Genomic DNA, 18,784 nt, shown 5'->3' with positions numbered 1-18,784 from the left:
GATTTATTTATAGCCACATAACATCCTTGAGTCATTTCAGTTAAGTAGTAGCTATAAAAAATAAGTTGTACCGAATTGCTTCAATAAGCCTCAGCTACCTCGTGATAAAGAGAACTTTTGTCTCCATAAGTTGGTCAAATTAATGACTTAAGAATCATTTAAGTGTGTGTTACACTGTAAGTTATGCTGCTCTTTAAGTTTTATCTAGAGTGAGCCAAAAGCCCAAGGTAGGGTTACATACTTGCACGCAATGTAAAATTTACTCTGCAAATTACTAGGTTTTCACCTCAGAAATAAACTTTTCTTCCTGTTATTCTTAAATGGTGGGATATATTGGGGGGAAGGTCCATTTTGAATGCCCATTTAAATATAGATTAAGGCAAGCATTTGTGAGCTAGGTGTATAATTCAGTGTTTAATATGTACATGGCCCCAGAACACACACAAAAAAGGAATAAAACAAAGTTGTGTAACCAAATGTCACAGGTATTGTGGGAGAGATGAAAGTAAATGCATTTATTCCAATAGGAAGTATAGAGGACATAGGGATACATAACAAAAGAAGAGTGTAACATAGACTTCTACTCTCTGGTGTGGCAGCTAGTAAACATACATGGCTATGAGCTTTTGAAGTATGGACAGTTTTAATTAAGACCTCCAATGGCATGCAATACAATAAGTTCTGAAGTTGTATGAAGAATATTAAACATGTCATTAATATCACTTTGGATAATTTTGTTGAACATTTTGAATACTTTTTATATGTTATATGTCTACTAGAAAAGACATCCCTTCTATGGCTAACTTCCTATCACTACTCGATAGTGTAAGTGAAGAAGGCACATAGTTTTCAAACCTTAAAGACAACTTAATAGACAAAAAGCTGAAGGATGATGTCATAGATGTCTGGGATGCAGGAAGAAGAAAGCCTTATTTCTCAGGACACTTTGCTGCTTTGGAAACATATCCAAACAAGTGATGATACATAGCTTCCCATATTGGTCTTCTTATTTTGTAATAGTAATCTTATACTTGGTCTTTGGAACAGGGAAAACAAAGTGGCAAAGGACTAAAGGATAATGAGAGAATCTTGGTGACAGCAGTGTCAGGATGCTTACTGTGCTCAGCACTGCATAGCAGTCTTTACAGTTTTACACAGTTCTCAAAGGGGAATGTTATCCCTTTAACTTTAGGTTTGGTCCTGTGATCATCTTTGACCTATTGAGGATTTAAATGGTGTTATTACTCATTGCCCTTTTATTGACTTGACAGACACATGAGATGAACAGATATTATGATTCGTTTATGCTGGCTAGTTTAATGTTAACCTGACAAAAGCTAGTGTTATTGGAAAGGAAGGAGCGTCAATTGAGAAAATGCCTGCATAAGATCTGGCTGGAGGCAAGATTATAGGGCATTTTATTAATTAGTGATTGATAGAGGATGGCCCCACCTGCAGTGGGTGGTGTCACTTCTAGGCTGGTGGTCCTGGATGCTGTAAGAAAACAGGCTGAGCAATCCATAAGGAACAAGCCAGTAAGCAGGGCCCTTTCGTGGCCTCTGCATCAGCTCCTGCCTCTAGGTTCCTGTCCTGCTTTCCTTCAGTGATGTGGAAGCATAAGCCAAAATAATCATCCCACCCCAAATTGTTCTTGGTCATAGTGTTTTATCTCCACATTGGAAACCCTAACTAAGACATCTGCCTTTCAGCCTGGATTCAAAATTCGAGGCATATGGAACACTATGAACCAAAGCCAGCTCAGCTGAACTGAGTCAGTGCTCACCAGCAGATTATGAGAAAAACCATTTGATAGTTGCTTTCTGTGCAGCATTGCCTCTGCATGGCCACAGTTTGATTCCTTTTCACAACACTCCTCTGAAGAAAGCAATGTCAGCCCCATCTAGCAAGAGTAACCTAAGGAACACAAGAGATCCTACCTCTAAATCCAGACTATATTGATGCACAAAAGGAAATTTGCTCTTGTTTTAACACATACTGAATATGTTAATCATTAGACTGCAGCAAAGCGAGCATTTTGTGTGTGTTCTATTCTATTTGATAGTTGTAGATTCTCTATGACAAGACGACGAATTTCTGGAAAGTGACTTCTGCATGGCGTCCTTGTGTTCATGGCAACGTTGAGCTGAACATCTCAATGTAAAACCTGAAACACAAACTGATAGAAAAAAAAAAATAAGTAGCTGTAAGAAAGGACTTTTAGACTCCATTGGCCTGGAATTAAGGCCAAACAATTGACAAGCGAAAACTCAAAACTAAATTACTTCTTTACAGCAAATGCAACAGTCGAGTGAGGAAGAAGTTCACATAGCGGGCAAGGATTTTGCTAGCTAAAGGTTTGATAGAGAACTAATATCCAGACTATATAAATAATTAAAAAAAAAAGAATTAAGAAAACAAATTAGTCAATTAAAAAGTGGGCTATGGATTTATCTGAACAGAGAATTCGTAAAAGAAGTAAAAATGCCTAAAAGTAATCTCCAAAAGTGTTCACCACTTAGCAATCAGTGAAATGCAAATTAATTAAGACTACTTTTGAGATTTCATTTTACCCCAATCAGAACGGCTAAGATTGGGAAAACAACTGATGACAAATGCTTGTGAAGATGTGGAGGAGGGACCCTTTGTGTAGATTGCCAGGGCAATAAGATACCATCTTATCCAGGAATATGCTGAGAAGTCATATAAAATGACTGAGGTCGGATCACACAGGAGATACTTTGTGCCTCTTCAGAAAAACCTAGCAAATACTAAACACCCCTACCACCCCCCCACACACACACCCCAATTGCCAGCCCTGAGCTAAGTGGCCTTAACTGATGTTCTTTGCTTGATAGCTTTAATCTGTGCCGTCCTCTGCTGGGAGAGACAAGACCCACTTTAAAGAAATAATAGCAATACATGGTAAGTGAGTGGCCATATATTTCTCAGAAAGCAGACTCCAAACCAACCCATTTGGCCAAAAATGCTGAACAAATGAAGGAGTAAGTCATGTGACAAACAGGACCTCCTGTGGCAGCCACACAGCACTCCACAGTTAATTTTTTTCTTGTGAAACCTCAAAATCTTTAAAGCAAAGAACAGTATAAAATATCATACCATCTGCTGGTTTTGCAAGTGTAGAATGTTCCATTCAAGCACCTAATTGAAGAACCAAACTGAAGAAACAGGTTATGAGTCTAAGTTTATAGTCATGCTAATTTCAGGTATTTTTTTTTTACACCAGTCATATTTTATTAAATTTATTTATTTGGCATACAAAGCACTAGGCTTCTGTTGATCCTTGCCCTCACTCTCCTGTCTCCATCGTACCCTTCCATCCTAGCCGTCTTGTTTCTGTGACCGTGTACATACTGTACACTGTCCTCATCTTCTTCCTCTACTGGTATTTTTTTTCCTCTTCTGCTCACCTTTTTAGTTTCACAGCCGACACAAGCACACACAAAGCTAGCATTGACATGTTATTTTAATCTTTCAGATTTGAGTTACTTAAAAACAATTCAATAATTTTCATAATCATTCACTTTCTTGCAACCTTTATAATTTTTTTTTGCTGCTGATTAAAATGCCATTCGTCTGCTGATAAACATTTAGGCTGATCCTATTACCTTGCTGTTGGGAATACTGAAGCAATGAACGTTGGTTAACAAGTATATCTCTATTGGAAGATATGGAGTCCTTTGGGCATATATGCCCAGGAGAGGTAGAGCTGGGTCACATGTTAGTATGAATTTTAATTTTTTTTTTTGAGAAACCTCCAAATATATTTTCTTAATGCTTATACTTCGTTAGCCCCCAGCCAGCAGTAAATAAGCTTTACTCTTTCTCTGCATCCTCACCCAGCATGTTTGTTTGGTCTGTTTTCTTTTTGGTCTGTTTGTTTTCCTGACGATAGCCATCCCGCCTGGGGTGACATGGAAGCTCAAAGTAGTTCCACCTCACGCCATCGCCATCTTGTTTTAAAGTCACAGAAGCTCTGGGGCCCTTCCTGGTGCTCATCGGTCTCTGTCTCACGCTCCACTTTCCTGTCGCGCGCAGCCTTCGCCGATAAAGGAGACGCAGCAACTCAGGATTCTTCTGATGGCGATTTTATTGTTACAGCTCTTCTTGATGGCAGATGGAGAAAAGGACCCTGCCCCAGAAAACCCGCGGCTTATATAGGGAATTCAGGGGCGTATAGGGGCGTGTCCTCTTGTCATTGGTGCTCCAGAGAACACCCAATTAGCATATTGTTGCGTAAGCAGGTGACGTCATTGCGCATGCGCACTGGCCACAAGGGCTTCCAGGAGACAGGAAACCAGCGCCGTCTTATAATGGCGGAGCGGCTCCCGACACTTTCCCACAGCAACTCTGCTTAGCGTTATATATTTGTCGACAGGCCTACCAGCTAGAGACTCCTCCAGCTTTTTTTAAAATTCTGGGACTGTTCAATCCCCCTGCATCGCTGAAGGAGAGAGCGATCAGGTACAGGATTCCTGATTAGGGCACTTGTGTTTGTTTCCTGTCAGTACCTTAAACATGGTCTGTCTTCTTCACAGGAACCGCTGACCTGAGTTAGTCTTGTAGAGCGGGGGATGCCTGCATCAGTGCCCTTCGGCCATCTTGTCTTGTTGAGGGAAAATGTGTAGAGGTGAAAGTGAGGCAGGCAGATAAAAAAAGGTTACTGATAATGGAGTCCCTAGGCCTAAAGGAACTTCAAAAGCCACTGTCCACTCATTTTGACTGGCACATGGGCATTTATTCAAAAGTTCTCTTGAGATAAATAACTTAGGATTCAGAGTGCTAAACCTGAGTCAGCAGCAGATAAGGAAGACTGTGCTATCTAGGTTTGTTTTGTTCTGCTTTGTAGACTAAGCAGTCTGCACAGCCAGGGAATATTTGTGGCTTTTTTTTTTTTCCTTAACTAGAGCCATCACACATCAGCAATCAACCATGGCATCTTCCAGCCAGCTCCTCATTCAGTTCTGAACACATCTGCACTTCCCCCTAAGTGCTCATCTCTAAAGTGAAGACCGCCTTCCGCCCCACCCCCACCCCCCTCACACTAGCTTCCCCTCCTGAGCAGCACCTGATTGAGGTGACAAGTCATTTCAGTCTCAGGCGCTGCCTCTTTCCTCATCATCTGTAGCTATCAAAGATCACCAGCTGAGAAGAACCCAAGGTTCAAAGTGGGGTGGGAATTGTTTGCAATCAGACTTCTCACTAATTGTATTTTTTTCACATCAAATCAAGTGATTTCTGCTTACCTTTGAAATGAAGAAAGAACAAAGAAAGAGGGAAGCAACAAGCAAGGGATTTAGCTCGGGTGTGAGGGCTCACACAAAAGCTTTGATTTTCTTTCTTTCTTTGGAAAGGTTCAAGAGAAAAGATTCTCACACTGCAGGTGTTGCCAGGCATCTCTCTACTGGCACATTTGGAGGTGACACAGGGGGCTGAGAGCTCCATATTTCTATGTCTGCCCAATCGAGGGGGTGGGTGTGGGTGGGGGGAAAATGGAACAGGGGGAAATGAGTAAGTATTGGAGATATAAAGCAGTGGGCATTCAAGCATCCTGTATCAGAGCTTGGCCCTTTGACAGTGGGAGCAGCTGGAGGCAAGAGCTGCAGTGAGTGCTGGCTTCACACTCCAGCACTTGCAGCTTGGTAGAAGTGAGGTCAAGGTGGAGGAGAGGAGTTCATCAGCACCCTCCTTGACTTTCTACTGCACGTCCTTTGCTTTCCATCTTTGTGGAAGGCAAAGAAGAGCGACATACGTCTGAACAGTCTTTAATTTTATCTCTCAAAGGTCCCAGTTGTTCCTTGAATGAACCTTCACGCGGCAGATATTTTATCTTAGCTAAGAGGTTCGTTACAATTAACCTAAAGCATCCATTCGTGCTTTAGATCACGCAGCAATTTGTTTTCCTTCATGTGGTGGCCCGATAGCCTGACTTCCTGGTTCTCTTTCTCTTAGCCACAGGAAGCAGAGAATGGTGTGACTATTTGCTTGGCCCCCCCACCTCCCCACCTCCCTACCTCCCTACTTCAGTGATCATGGTCAGCATTAAGCGTGTGGTAGCGAATGGATTCACACTGTTCAGCTATGCGTTGCACCTTGGTTGAGAAGACTTAAACAGATATGGACCCCATAGACTCATGTGTTTGAATGCTTGGCCCATAGGCATGGTACTACTAAGAGGTATGGCCTTGTTGGGGAACGTGTGTCCCAGGAGGTGGGCTTTGAGGTCTCCCATGCTCACGGTGAAGAGCCTCCTGCTGCCTGTGCATCAAGATGTACAACTCTTGGCTCCTCCATGCACACGGCCATGCCTCCCGGTGTGATGACAATGGACTAAACTTCTGAAAGTGTAAAGCCAGCCTCAATGAAATGTTTGCCTTTATAAGAGTTGCCGTGGTATTGGTGTCGCTTCACGGCAATGAAACCCTAACAAAGGCAGGAAGAGCATGCTACCATCACTATCTTGTCTCTTCACAGCAATGAAACCCTTCCTAAGGCAGGAAGAGCACACTACTACCACCAGATTTTCCTTTGTGCAAGTTCTCTGAGGACAGATCCACAGTTTCCATGCTGACCTATAACATCCGGCCACAATGAGTTCATAAGCATTCTACAATTAAAGTCTGAAAATCTCCTTCTGGCCTACACAATGGGGAGACTCAGCACTATGGAAATCCAGGCCTTTCCCTCTGTGACCTTGGCTTATGATCGATTTTATAGTAGCAGAGTCTAATATATTTAAAAGAAATCACCTTTCTCCCACCTTGAAACAGAGGCATAAATTCCACCTGTGCTCCTGTTTCTTTGTAATAATGGCTTTGGTATAAACTGTCCCCTAAGCAGCCTGACACTGGAGAGGCTGCCTGAAGACAGCCCAGAAGAGTAAAATGCTGCAAATGAACAATTACCTGCAGATAATTGTTGTGAATTTGTCTCCGAAGGGAATTAGCTCGAGCTGTGGGTGTGGGCACCTGTAAGCAAAGGTGGGGGAGGCAGACGTGTCTCCTACTTGAGCCCCTGATGATGCCCCAGGGACAATCAAAGACAGACAGAACCAGAAGAGCACTCAAATGAGCGACTACGGGAGGCAAAATCAGGAATGCAGGGCATTGAGCAGAGCCTGGCATTCATTAAGCTAGTGACAAGTGACTATTCACTCTGCTTGTCTGTCCACAGACACTGCAATGTCTGCAAGAGAAAAGAAATAGGAATACTTACGTAATGGGGAGAGGCGACCTGGAGACGCTGATGCCTTCACCAAGGCATGTTTTTAAGTTTAAGCTCTAGATAGCTATTCATTTTAATCCATAGAACATGGTTTGTCAGAACTTCCGCTCATTCCAGTGACCCATGCTGAGTGGTTTGGGATTAAGGGTGCCGAGCCATCAGGCAAAGCTGCCGGGAGGCTGAGGAGCAAACTCACATACAGATGTGTGTGTGTGGGGGGGGCATGGTAGCAGTCACTGCCCTCCTTGTGTCTACATGTGCTGGGGACACCAACACATTGTCACCTTGTCCTGCTGATCTAGAGAGAGGGGCGAGCACAGGACCCTGCTCGGACCATGGAAACAGAGAAGTGCTTTTCTGGAAAGGTCTTTTCTCCTAGACAGAAGTGGCTCAATATCCAACCCACTCCTCTTTCTGGCTTGAATGCAGATGGAGTGTCTGAGGAGGAAGCTCTTTATCTATGCAGACGCGAGAGGCTTCTACAGCTGGAGCAAGAAAGGAAAAGCAAGCTTGAGCCTGGTGCTTTGTTAATCACCTGTAAACAACCCGCTTCAGGACTTATCTGGGAGGGGAAAAAACATGCACCTCCATCTGTCTAAGACAGGGCAGTTAGCAGGAACCTTTCTACCCAGGCGACTGAAATACCAACTAAGATAAAACCAGGAGCCAGACACAGAACACAGAAAGATAAGGAAATGCACAATGTACTGTCTCAGGCTGTGTCCTTGCTGTCCCCTCCTGTGCCTACAGAAGTTTAACTGGACGTATCACCAAATTGAATATATCTTCTCCCTTCAGGAGGATATGTGAGAGGTCGGTGGTGGCTGGGGCTGCTGTGCTTTCTTCTAGCCCAGCTAGTATCTGGCCAGAGAAGACCATCTCAGTCCCTCCTTATGCCTTTAGAAGACCCCCCCCCACAAGCCCCCAGCAGCAACTGAGAATCATTAAAAGTCCTTCACAGACCTGAAGAAAGGCTCTTGTGCTGGAAAGCTGGAGGCTCCGTGGGAACAAAGGTCTTATGGAAATATACATACAATACCTCCTGTGGGGAATGGAAAACACATAACCATACAAAAATGCCATTACGCCAGCCCCCTTGACTGCAAATAGAACAGCTCTGAGGACAGCCAGGGTCTCAGTGGAACACAGATGTTTTGTTCCAGCTGATGGGATATGTGCTGTGTAGAGAGTGGCTTTATGGTAGCTATGGTTTTCATTTTAAATGAGTGGGTTTATTAAGCATGTAGCAAGGATAGCAAAAGAACACACATCAATTAGCAGATTGAAACTCACCAGATCGGGTGCTTACCACAATGCAACAGAAAAGACTCCAGAAACAGGCAAGATGAGGTCTCCAAAAAAACAGCCATAACCGGGACCTACAGAAACAGTCCTGTAATGGGTTTAAACTAGGAACAGCCCCTGTTGGACTTTTTTTTTTTAATTTTTTATTAATTTATTCTTGTTACATCTCAATGGTTATCCCATCCCTAGTATCCTCCCATTTCCCCCTTATTCCCCTCCCCTATGACTGTTCCTGAGGGGGATTTCCTCCCCCTGTATATGCCCTGTTGGACTCTTATCCTAAGGGTGGCTTCCTTAGACCACCTCTGTTGGAAATGGTGTGGCTATTTTCAAGGTAGCAATGTTCTGAAGACCCTTAGCTGTTTCCTCTTCTCTTTCCTTCTATAGGTAGGAACCAACAAGACAAGGAACATTATATAAGAATTTTCTTCTATCGACATCCTTGTCAGCAAAACTCATTTTTATATCACAAATCTTTGACTCCCTTTGTCCTCTAGGTTGCCTGTGACTTAATGTGACTTAAGTGAAACCTTTGAGTCCATTTTCTTCCGTACTAGCTATTGGATACCAAGTGCATTCTCACCTGGATCCAAAGGTCCTTGGGAAAGTGGAGTAGAGATGAAGCAAGCAGACACCCTGTAATGAACCAGGAACCATGCCAAGAGCTACATCAAGACCCACCACGTGTGGTGAAGATGTGTTTTCAGCAGGTGGGGAGTGAGCTGAGTGGGAAATAGGAGGAGAGACCCATGAGGGGAGTGAAGAGAGAGAGGAAAATAATCTTATGCAGCAAACAAACTTGAGATGGAGGCCTTTGTATCAGCATATGTAGGCTAGGCGAGGTGGGTAAGAACATAATAAGGAGCTGTTGAACAGTGACACCTGCGGATGAGTGTTAATGGACACAGTCTAGGGTCTCTGTGAAAAAGCACTCACTCATTTCAACAGCAAAGTAGGAAGGAGAGAGAGAATAGAGGCAGGGACAGAAAGAGTGAGGAGGAAGAGGAGAAGAGGGGGCAGGAGAGATGGGAAATTGAGGAAGTACCCAACAGTGGGCAAATGTTGGCATCTCCCATTTTACCATGGAGGCAGTTCTGGCTAGAACCCATATGCCTGCATCTGTAAGCAAAAGATGTGTGCACACCAGCAAAAGGAAGCATGGCTCCAGACTCCAGGGCCTCACCCAAAAGGCAGTGCCAGCACTGGCGAGGACATTTATGTTAGGAATCAATCACCGAGGAGAAATACTACCTGGAGCAAGCCTTGCACGGCCAGGGGCCTGCCTGAAAAATATCTCGCCTGAGATATTTATTCTGACTTCACACTATTCCAGCCCCCCTACCAAAAGTGCTTTTAGAATTCTTTCACTAACATTCCACCAAGAACAGTAATAGGCAGGCAAATGGCTGTGGACAAAAAAATGAAGGCACAAGGTAGTGAGGGGTGCGGGGGGTTGGGGGACATGGCATATGGATGACTCACTTACCTAGAGATCTAAATATGCCAAACCAACTCAGTACGGAAGCCCTGGGGATACAGGTGTCAGCAGTCTAGGGAGTAGGGTGGGGATAAACAATCACGGTGATCAGGCTTTTATCAATATTATCTCTGTGGCGCTTGAAGCCTTTGGCTCAAGGAACAGAGAGTGTCTTTTGAGAGGAATCACCTTGGGCTAAGACGAGTCTTTGTAGAAGCTGTCTTCCTGCACCTACAAAAGCTCCTCTTTGTCTTTTGCAGCTCAGCCAGGGAAACTGACAAATCTCAAGGTGTTTTCTCACACTTTTCCCTTCTAAAGTTTGAAACCCGCTGGTCTATTGTGTATCCTGGGGAAATGGTGCCTGCGGAATCACACAGTGTTCATTCTGAGGCTTATTTGTTCTTTGCGCAGAGCTCTCTCCTCGCTTTCAGGAATTCATGAAGGATGGGAGGAAAACTAGAGACTCCAGTATTCTGCGACACCTCCATCCCTCTTGTTTGTTCTTTCGTACCATTGTAGCTGCAGTGTCTGTGCTGTGTCATGCACAGGAGACGGTCAGATACAATAGTGGTTCTCAACCCGAGGGTCTTGACCTGTGGGTCTCAACTGCCTGGGGCAGAATGACCCTTTCACAGGGACTGCCTAAACGTTGGGAGAACACAGATTTTTTTCTTTTTACATTATGATTCATAACAGTAGCAAAATTACACTTACAAAGCAGCAATGAACATATATTTATGGTTGGGGTCATCACAACATGAGGAGCTGTGTTAACTATGTGTCACTGCTGCATTGGGAAGGTTGAGAACCACTGCTGTAGAGCAAACACAAGGGCTGACTGTAACAATGGCTTAAGGAGAAGCCTGTCTTCAGGAAGCGATCTCTGGCGGCTTTCCCAAGGAAAGCCGGCAATTCACAGAGCGGTCCTGCTGATGGACCTGATTTTAGCGGCACCCTATGGCATCTTCCTGCAGAAGAAATGGGGATTCTGTTTCTATGGCAGAAGTTGAAGCTTTGCACAGCAGTCAATAGAAAACATCGGATATCAATAACGCAGCTGGAACTGCCGACTCGATCAGAGTTTATGACTCGCCTGCGGGGTCTTCTTAATAAATCCACAGAGGGGAGTGCCACGTGTTTTATGTCCAGCGCTTTATCCTATATGTAGAAAGCAGTAAGTAAAGGGGACAGCCACCTTACAGTGACTCACGTGTCTAAATTCCCCAAAAATAATGGAAGAAAGAGACTCAGAGTGACTGGGCTCCATTGGGTCTGAAAAGAATTGTTTCTTGTGCCCAGGAGTTAAAGGGTGCACAGATTTCTTTTTTCCTTAGGGTCCAGGTCCCTGAACTGTTGATGTCATCTCAGCTTTGCCTCTCCCCGACTGTCTTTGGCACAGGCAGAATCCTCCTAAGGAAATCTCTACTTGCAAATCGGGGGTCAGGAAAACACTCACTTCCAGGTTGGGGTCATTTTAAAAACTGAGTAAACTAACATAGGGAAAGAGTTCAGACAGACATGGAGCAGAGAGGAAGCATCAAAGGCCAGTGATGGTTGCTAAGGCCACTCTAAGTTTAGAGTGACCTCGGTAAAAAATAGTAAGCAAAGGTTGTGAACACCCTGAAGCTGCTTGTCATTGCCTTCTTTGTGGTGTCCTTGGCCCCCTATTTATGGGGGGTACTTTTAGATGGGGTGCAAAGCCACCAGGGTGCAGCTCACTTCATGCTCAGGAGATTCTTTTTTCCAGAGGTGATGAAGCCCATGGCACTGCGCTGTCAACACCCTTCGCCTGCCTGAGATCTACGCGCCTGGCACAGCCTGGCTCGGAGACCTGGGCTGCCTCACTGGAGGGACTCACTCTTGCTTGTCAATCTTACCCAAGTGGGTGCTCACAGCTGGTCGTTTCCTTCCGGTTCCTGGAGCAGGTAGAGAAATGAACGTGGAGTCCTCCCACCATGCTCTCTCGTGGGTGAAATATAGGATGTGCTCCCAGTTACTCCTCCCATGCTGCACCTTTGTGTCTGCCTCTCCTAGGATAGAGTAGATTCAAAAATATATACATGTTAGAGTCTCTTGAGGTTTTTGTTTGTGGAGAACATGGGGGACATGGAACCTTGTCTCAGTTATATAATTCGACTATCAAACTTCTGAGGAGAACTTGGCATGCTTTTCTGTAGTAGATAGAAAAATGCTTACATTTCTCATTTGACCAGAAGTCCAATCAATTAAAGTCTTTCCTGAAGATAGGCCAAGAGTTATACTGCGTGTGCAGGTAGCTTGTCACCTTCCTGTCCACATGGACAATCAACTCTCTTTAAGCATCAACGGCAAATTGTATCCTATACATTTAAGCTCTGTAGAGAGATGGGGAGAAATGACTGCAGTGCTCTTCACAGCTTTTCACTTGCTGGGCATTTTTTATTTATTCATGTCATCATGCAGGTTTCTAAATATAGAAGCATCCCATCCTCCCCTGAGACATCTTCCCCATGGTAAATCCAATTAAACTGCCATTAAAGTCTGTGTTCACTCTATTACAACAAGGTGACTGCAGTGGCTTGTCAGAGTTGACAGTAGCTCTTCGCTGGCTGCCTGGCATTTCGGGAGGAATCAGCAGTCTCTACAGAAAAGGGTGTTCACATTTGCTAATTTTGAAAGCCAACAGAGACAACGCATTCCAGCTGCATAGGAAACGTTCTTGTATCTAATGCAGTTTGATGGAGAGTCGGAGGCACTGCTTGTCCGCTGGCCTGGATGCGGATCAAGCACATAGCCTGTGTCTCCAAGGCACGCATGTGCTTATAGATTCCTTACTCGCATGTCCTCTGACTCGTAGGACACAAACACTCATTGTCCCTGACTTCTGACAATAGGAGGTAGGTTTCAGATACTGTTCAGTTTCTTTCTTTCTTTGTTTGAGACAGGGTTTCTCTGTGTATGTAGCCTTTGGCTGTCCTGGAATTGTTTTGTAGACCTGGCTGGCCTCAAATTCAGAGATCTGCCTCCTCTGCCTCCCCAAGGGCTGGGGTAATAGGTGTGTGCCACGGAGCTCGTGTTTTCTTAACTGATTCCATTGTTTGGTTTTGATCTGAATCTATCTATGCTCAGGACTCAGTTTCAAACAAAGCTTACACCTTAGGAAAAAAAAGTATCTGTTGTGCCCACTACACCGGGCACTTCCGTCTCTGCGAGTCTCTATGTCCAGTGGCCTCTTTCAAGTAGATTATCTCCATGCGCTGTTCAAACCCCTCACAGTCATCAGATCTACTGTTTCTATTAAGCAGCCAGTTTCCTCCCTTGCATTATTAAAGTTACATTATGGGCTTCACATTGCTATGCCGCAGGTTACTAAATTGAGAGAAAGTAATTTGCCCAAGGCAATCTATTAGCAACACTTAAGAGGGAAAGGAGATCACACATGGGTCTTTTGGGATTTTGGTGTTATAGTCAGGACACAAATGTTGGCCAATGAAAACCAAAGTCCCTAGGAGGGCTTACATTAAACCCAATTCTTAACTTATTTAATTTTTACTTTTCTAGGGTGTTTGTTTGTTTTGTGACAGGGTCTGTCAATATAGTGCTGGCTGTCCTAGAACTCATTATGTAGACCAGGCTCACCTTGAATTCAGAGATCTATGTGCCTCTGTGTCCTGAGTGCTGGGATTAACGGTGTATGCCACCCTACTCAGCCATAGCTCTCAATTTATAAGATATGCAGTTCAACATAAGAGAAAGCCTCAACACGGGGTTCTCTGGTTATCTGTGTGCTTTGACCAAAATGTTCATAGTCCCCCAAAGAGATGAAAAGATGCAACTTTTCAAAAAATATATATTGATTAGCTTTTGAGAACTGTCTATATACCTAAGATTGATGAAAACACACAGAGCCATTTCCTTCCCTGAAGACCCCAAAGTTCTGTGCATGGACTCTTGGTACTAACCCAATTGCACAGAGCGTAATCTCCCAGTAGTTACATCAAGACAATCTCTCAAGTTGGTAATGTGCCACCTGAAGGGTAATGGCAGCCAAACATGAATGATCAAAGAGCAATTAAATGTATCTTTGAAAAAAATCAAAGTCCCCTAAGAATTATTTCTATATCGAATATTTCCTCAGAAACCTGCATTAGCCAGTTAGCACGAGCCTGCCTCCTCAGCCGCACTCTGCTTGTCTGTCTGTCTCCTCAGCCACAGTCTGCTTGTCTGTCTGCCTCCTCAGCCACAGTCTGCTTGTCTGTCTGCCTCCTCAGCCACAGTCGGCTTGTCTGTCTGCCTCCTCAGCCACAGTCGGCTTGTCTCCTGCCTTCTCAGCCACAATCTGCTTGTCTGTCTGCCTCCTCAGCTGCAGTCTGCTTGTCTGTCTGTCTGCCTCCTCAGCCGCAGTCTGCTTGTCTGTCTGTCTGCCTCCTCAGCCGCAGTCTGCTTGTCTCCTGCCTGTCATCGTTTGGTCTCACAAGTTTCACAATTCATCTAGCAGATGCAATTGTTGTCAAAATGTTTGGCTTCCAAGTGTAAATATTTTAGCTATTGTTTATTTCCTAACACAAGAAGGAAGTGTGTTGAGTGAGCTCCTAAAGCTTCCTATGCTTCTGCGTTAGCTAGAGAGGAGGAACCACTATTGAGGGGTCAGACCTTCCCTAGACTTTTTCCCCCCCCGAGTGCGGAGGGCACAGACCGCCTGAAAGCTCGAGTGCCAAGGTAACTTCAAGGACTTAGGAATCTCCCTGCGGCAGATGGGCCCTGGATACGGGGCCCTCATTCCAAATGGGAAACACATGTTCATGTCCTTGAAGCATTTGAATTTCCAAGAGTTCATGGAAGAGAACATGACTCATAGGGAAGATCCCAGGAAACACAAACAAACAAGCAAACAACATGCTAGCTTCTCATTGGGACTGTCTTCCCGTTATTTTCCTGGGGCACTTATCTGATAGTGCGCCCTTGTCATGGGAAGCTTGGTCAGTACCAAGAATTCACAAGCTGTCCTCTCCAGCATCTTCTCCTCTTCACACAAAACCATGCATTAAGAAATCCATCAGATTTGTCTGAAAAGCTTGTTTTCAAAAGACATACATGGTATATACTGACTTATAAGAGGATATTAGCCACATAATACAGGATAAACACACTACAATACACAGACCTAAAGAAACCAAATAACAAGGAGGATGCTAGAGAGAATGCTTAATTCTCACCCAGAAAGACAAATAGAGCAGACACCAGAAGCAAGCAGTTGAAGAGAAAGAACAGGCAAGGAACCTACCATAGAGATCCTCTGAAAGACTCCACCCAGCAGGGGATCCAAGCAGATGCTGGGGCTCACAGCCAAACTCCAGGGTGGAGCACAGGGAGTCTCATGGAAGAGGTGGGAGATAGAAGGGCCTGGAGGGGCCAGGAACTTCACAAGGAGGCCAATGGAGCCAACCAATCCTGGCAGAGGGGAAGAGGTTGCTGCAGAGACTAATGTACCAATCAAGGACCATGCATAGTGAGGACTTAGACCCCCTGCTCAGATGTAGTAGAAAGACAGCACAGCCGCCTTGTGGATCCCACAACATGAGAAGTAGGGACTACTTTTGACCTGGACTCTGGCCCCCACGTGCTGATCACTTCCCCCTGGTGGGGCAGCCTTGCCAGGCCACAGACGAAGATGATACTAATAGTCAAGATGGGACTTGATAGGATGTGGCCAGATGTTAGGGGAGGATGGCTCCCATTTCTGAGTACTAGGGGAGGGGAGGGGCTGTGAGGAGGGAGGGTGGGACCGCGAGGTGACGAGGGAGGGGGCTACAATCAAGATGTAAAGTGAGAAAATTCAAACATAAAAATAAAAAGAAATTTGAGAGAGAGAGAGAGAGAGAGAGAGAGAGAGAGAGAGAGAGAATCCAAGGTGACCGATGATGAAAGTGTGTAAACTACAAGGAACATTTTAAAAATGAAAACAACAGATGGAAGGGGGAAACGCAGATCTATGTAAGTTAACACAGTCACTCTACCTGAACATTAAATGTCATTGTAAGCTCTCTAAAGGGAATATGAGGACTCATAATGTCACTTCCAGGGACATTTATTATTTGTCATGTAATTGCCTTTAAAAAAAAAAAAGAGAGAGAGGAGAGATTTAGGCTGGGCACGGCGGTGCATGCCTTAAGTCCCAGAGGCAGAGTTAGGTGGATATCTGTGAGTTTGAGGCCAACCTGGTCTTCAAAGACCAAGGTTATACAGGAAAACCCTGTCTCAAAACACACACACACACACACACACACACACACACACACACACACACACACGGAAGTGGGGGAGAGAGAGAGAGAGAGAGGGAGAGAGAGAGAGAGAGAGAGAGAGAGAGAGAGAGAGAGAGAGAGAGAGAGAGATTGATTTAGTTTTTCTTCTTGTGTTTGTCTGATATGTATATAGGTGTACTATATGCGTACAGTATCCATGGAGACCAGAAGAGGGTGCTGGTCCCTTAGAACTAGAGCTACAGGCTCTTGCTGGTATTGAAACTAATCTGCTCCTCCCCTGTGTAGTTGTGTTGCTCTGTTGCTGCAGTTCTGGATATGTAACACAGAGCCCTGTGTATGTCAGGAAAGAGCGCTTCCTCTACGCTGCCCTAGTTCTTGTGTTCTGTTCTGTTTATTGAGACATGGTCTCCTGATCTAGCCCAGGCTGGCCTTGAAGTCAGTGCATGACCAAGAATAATCTTCAACGTGTGATCCTCCTGCCTCTTACCTCGCAGTGCTCAATTTAGGGATTGCATCACCACACTCGACTCATCACATAATAAATATTTTTAGTAGACTAGAAACGTAGTTTTCTCATTTCTTAAAAAAAAAATCTTTTGGAGGGCTACAGAGATAGCTCAGCAGTTAAGAACACTTAATCGCTCTTACAGAGGACCCAGGTTGTTTCTAGCACCCACGGAGGAGCCCAGAAGCATCTCTTAACTCTAGTTTCAGTGCACTTGACACCCTCTTCTCACCACAGTGGGCAACAGCATGTATGCGGTGTGCATACATACATGGTAGCAAAATGCTTATGCACATACAATTCGTGTAACTTTTAAAAATCCCTTTAAGTGTTTGAGAACTTCGTATGTCTATATGAGTTCTGAACAGATCATCCCCCTAACCCCCCACCCCAATTCTGTGGTGGCTATTCCTAGTTGTCAACTTGACTGTATCTGGAATTAATGAAAACCCCTAACTGGGCAGGTACACCTGTGGGACTTCTGATTAATTAAATAGTTGGAAGCTGGAAGATCCATTTCTAACCTAGGTCTTTGAGGTGAGAAGATGTGCCTCTAATGTTGGCCTCCCCTCCTGGCAGCCTCTATAAAGGACCTGGGAGAAGGCCAGCTTCTCTCTCTGCCTGCTTGCCCTCCCTCTCACTGGCAGCTCCATACCATCACTGGCACTAGAGCCCAGTTCTTCAAGATCCTGGCATATACTGAAGACCAGCTGAGGCATCCAACCTCAACTACTGGATTCTTGGACTTTCCGTTGGTAGAGTCATCCCTGGACTAGCTGGACCATAGCCTGTAAGCCACTTTAATAAGCTGCCTTGAATATATATATATTCTATAAGTTCTGTTCCTCTAGAGAACCCAGGCTAATACGAATTCCTTTCTTAACCCTCTAGAGCTTTCCCCTCCCGGCTTTGTGCATCCACTGAGCTCACATGTGCAGCCTGCATGGGATTGGTGCAGGAACGGCTACTAGGGAAAATCCCTGAAGGAAGCCGGTGCTCTCCATGCCTGTGGCTACCAGCTGCCAATAACTCCTCAGCTGGGCTCTTCCATGTTCTCTCTCTGTCTCTGTCCCCCTACCCACTCTTCCCCACTCTCCCCTACTCTCAGTTTCATCCCTACCTCCTTTCCTTCCTTTCTTCTATTTGTAGAAGATGTAGCATGATTTTTCCAGACTCCACAGAACTGTGTATTTTTCTCTCTTCCACCTTCGATTTCAATCTCTATATGCGTGGAGCCTTGCCTTGCATTATTCCACTCACAGAATTTGTAAAATTCCGTATCACTTCTCCCTTCTCCCTCTCAAAACCAACAAAACCATGTCCAATGAATTTTGACAGAAAGCAGCTGCCAATGAGTTCAAAAGCAGCCCCCCTGAGGAGTGAGTCCGGTGCTACGTGAGGCCGAAGAGGACAGAGCTCTGCTCTCCAGCAGCAGCTAGAGGCTTTTTCTTGGAAGGATCACTAAGCCCATGGGCTCAGGAGAGCCAGGAAGACTGTCCCCATAAAATGTGCAGCCAGCTTATTTAGGCTTTCTTTAATGCAACCTAAGGAAGCTGCAGAGCCAGGAGATGCTATCAGAGTAAGGTGCAGCAGGGCTTGTGAACCGAACCGAGGCTATTCTCGCTCACTGCTCAGAAGTCACTGGGATACGAAGCACTCTGAGCACAGCACCGAGGGGAGTGTGGAGCCTGGTGTTTTGGGTACTGGGGTGCCCTGTCTAGGGAACCTTCTTGAACGTTGCCTCTCAAACATTTAATTTATAGGAGTACATGCTTTTAAAAATTATTGAGAACCCCCAAAAGGTTTTGCCTGCATGGTCTGTGTCCACCCATAGCTGCCATATTAGAAAGGTAACTGAGAAATCTAAAGCATGTGTTTTACAAATTCAATTTATATGACGATAGTAAATTAATTACATGTAAGCTATTAATGACAAGTGACAATTTCAGAGGTGAGAAGTGAGCAGAGTTTCGGGACTCTGTCAAGGTCAGTGTTAATAGAGGACACCAG

At 44.8% G+C, this 18,784-nt stretch overlaps 1 protein-coding gene across 1 annotated transcript in view; it reads right to left on the bottom strand.

Annotated features, from left to right (window-relative positions):
* Positions 1-500: 500 nt before the first annotated feature.
* The window catches only part of ZMAT4 (zinc finger matrin-type 4), a 645,949-nt gene continuing 627,665 nt past the window's right edge, over positions 501-18,784 (bottom strand). The window contains exons 11-16 of the mRNA XM_084759845.1: positions 12,221-12,378; positions 11,902-12,054; positions 10,034-11,182; positions 9,131-9,183; positions 2,802-2,896; positions 501-2,176 (exon numbers count right to left, since the gene is read on the bottom strand). The gene's annotated coding sequence lies outside the window, so the exon portion shown is untranslated. The remainder of the gene's footprint in view (positions 2,177-2,801; positions 2,897-9,130; positions 9,184-10,033; positions 11,183-11,901; positions 12,055-12,220; positions 12,379-18,784) is intronic.

The sequence above is a fragment of the Acomys minous genome (genome assembly GCF_964271855.1).
Source record: "Acomys minous genome assembly, chromosome: 15".
Lineage (NCBI taxonomy): Eukaryota > Metazoa > Chordata > Mammalia > Rodentia > Muridae > Acomys > Acomys minous.
The sequence above is the reverse complement of the archived record's forward strand: the minus strand, read 5'-3'. Positions and strand labels throughout refer to the sequence as shown.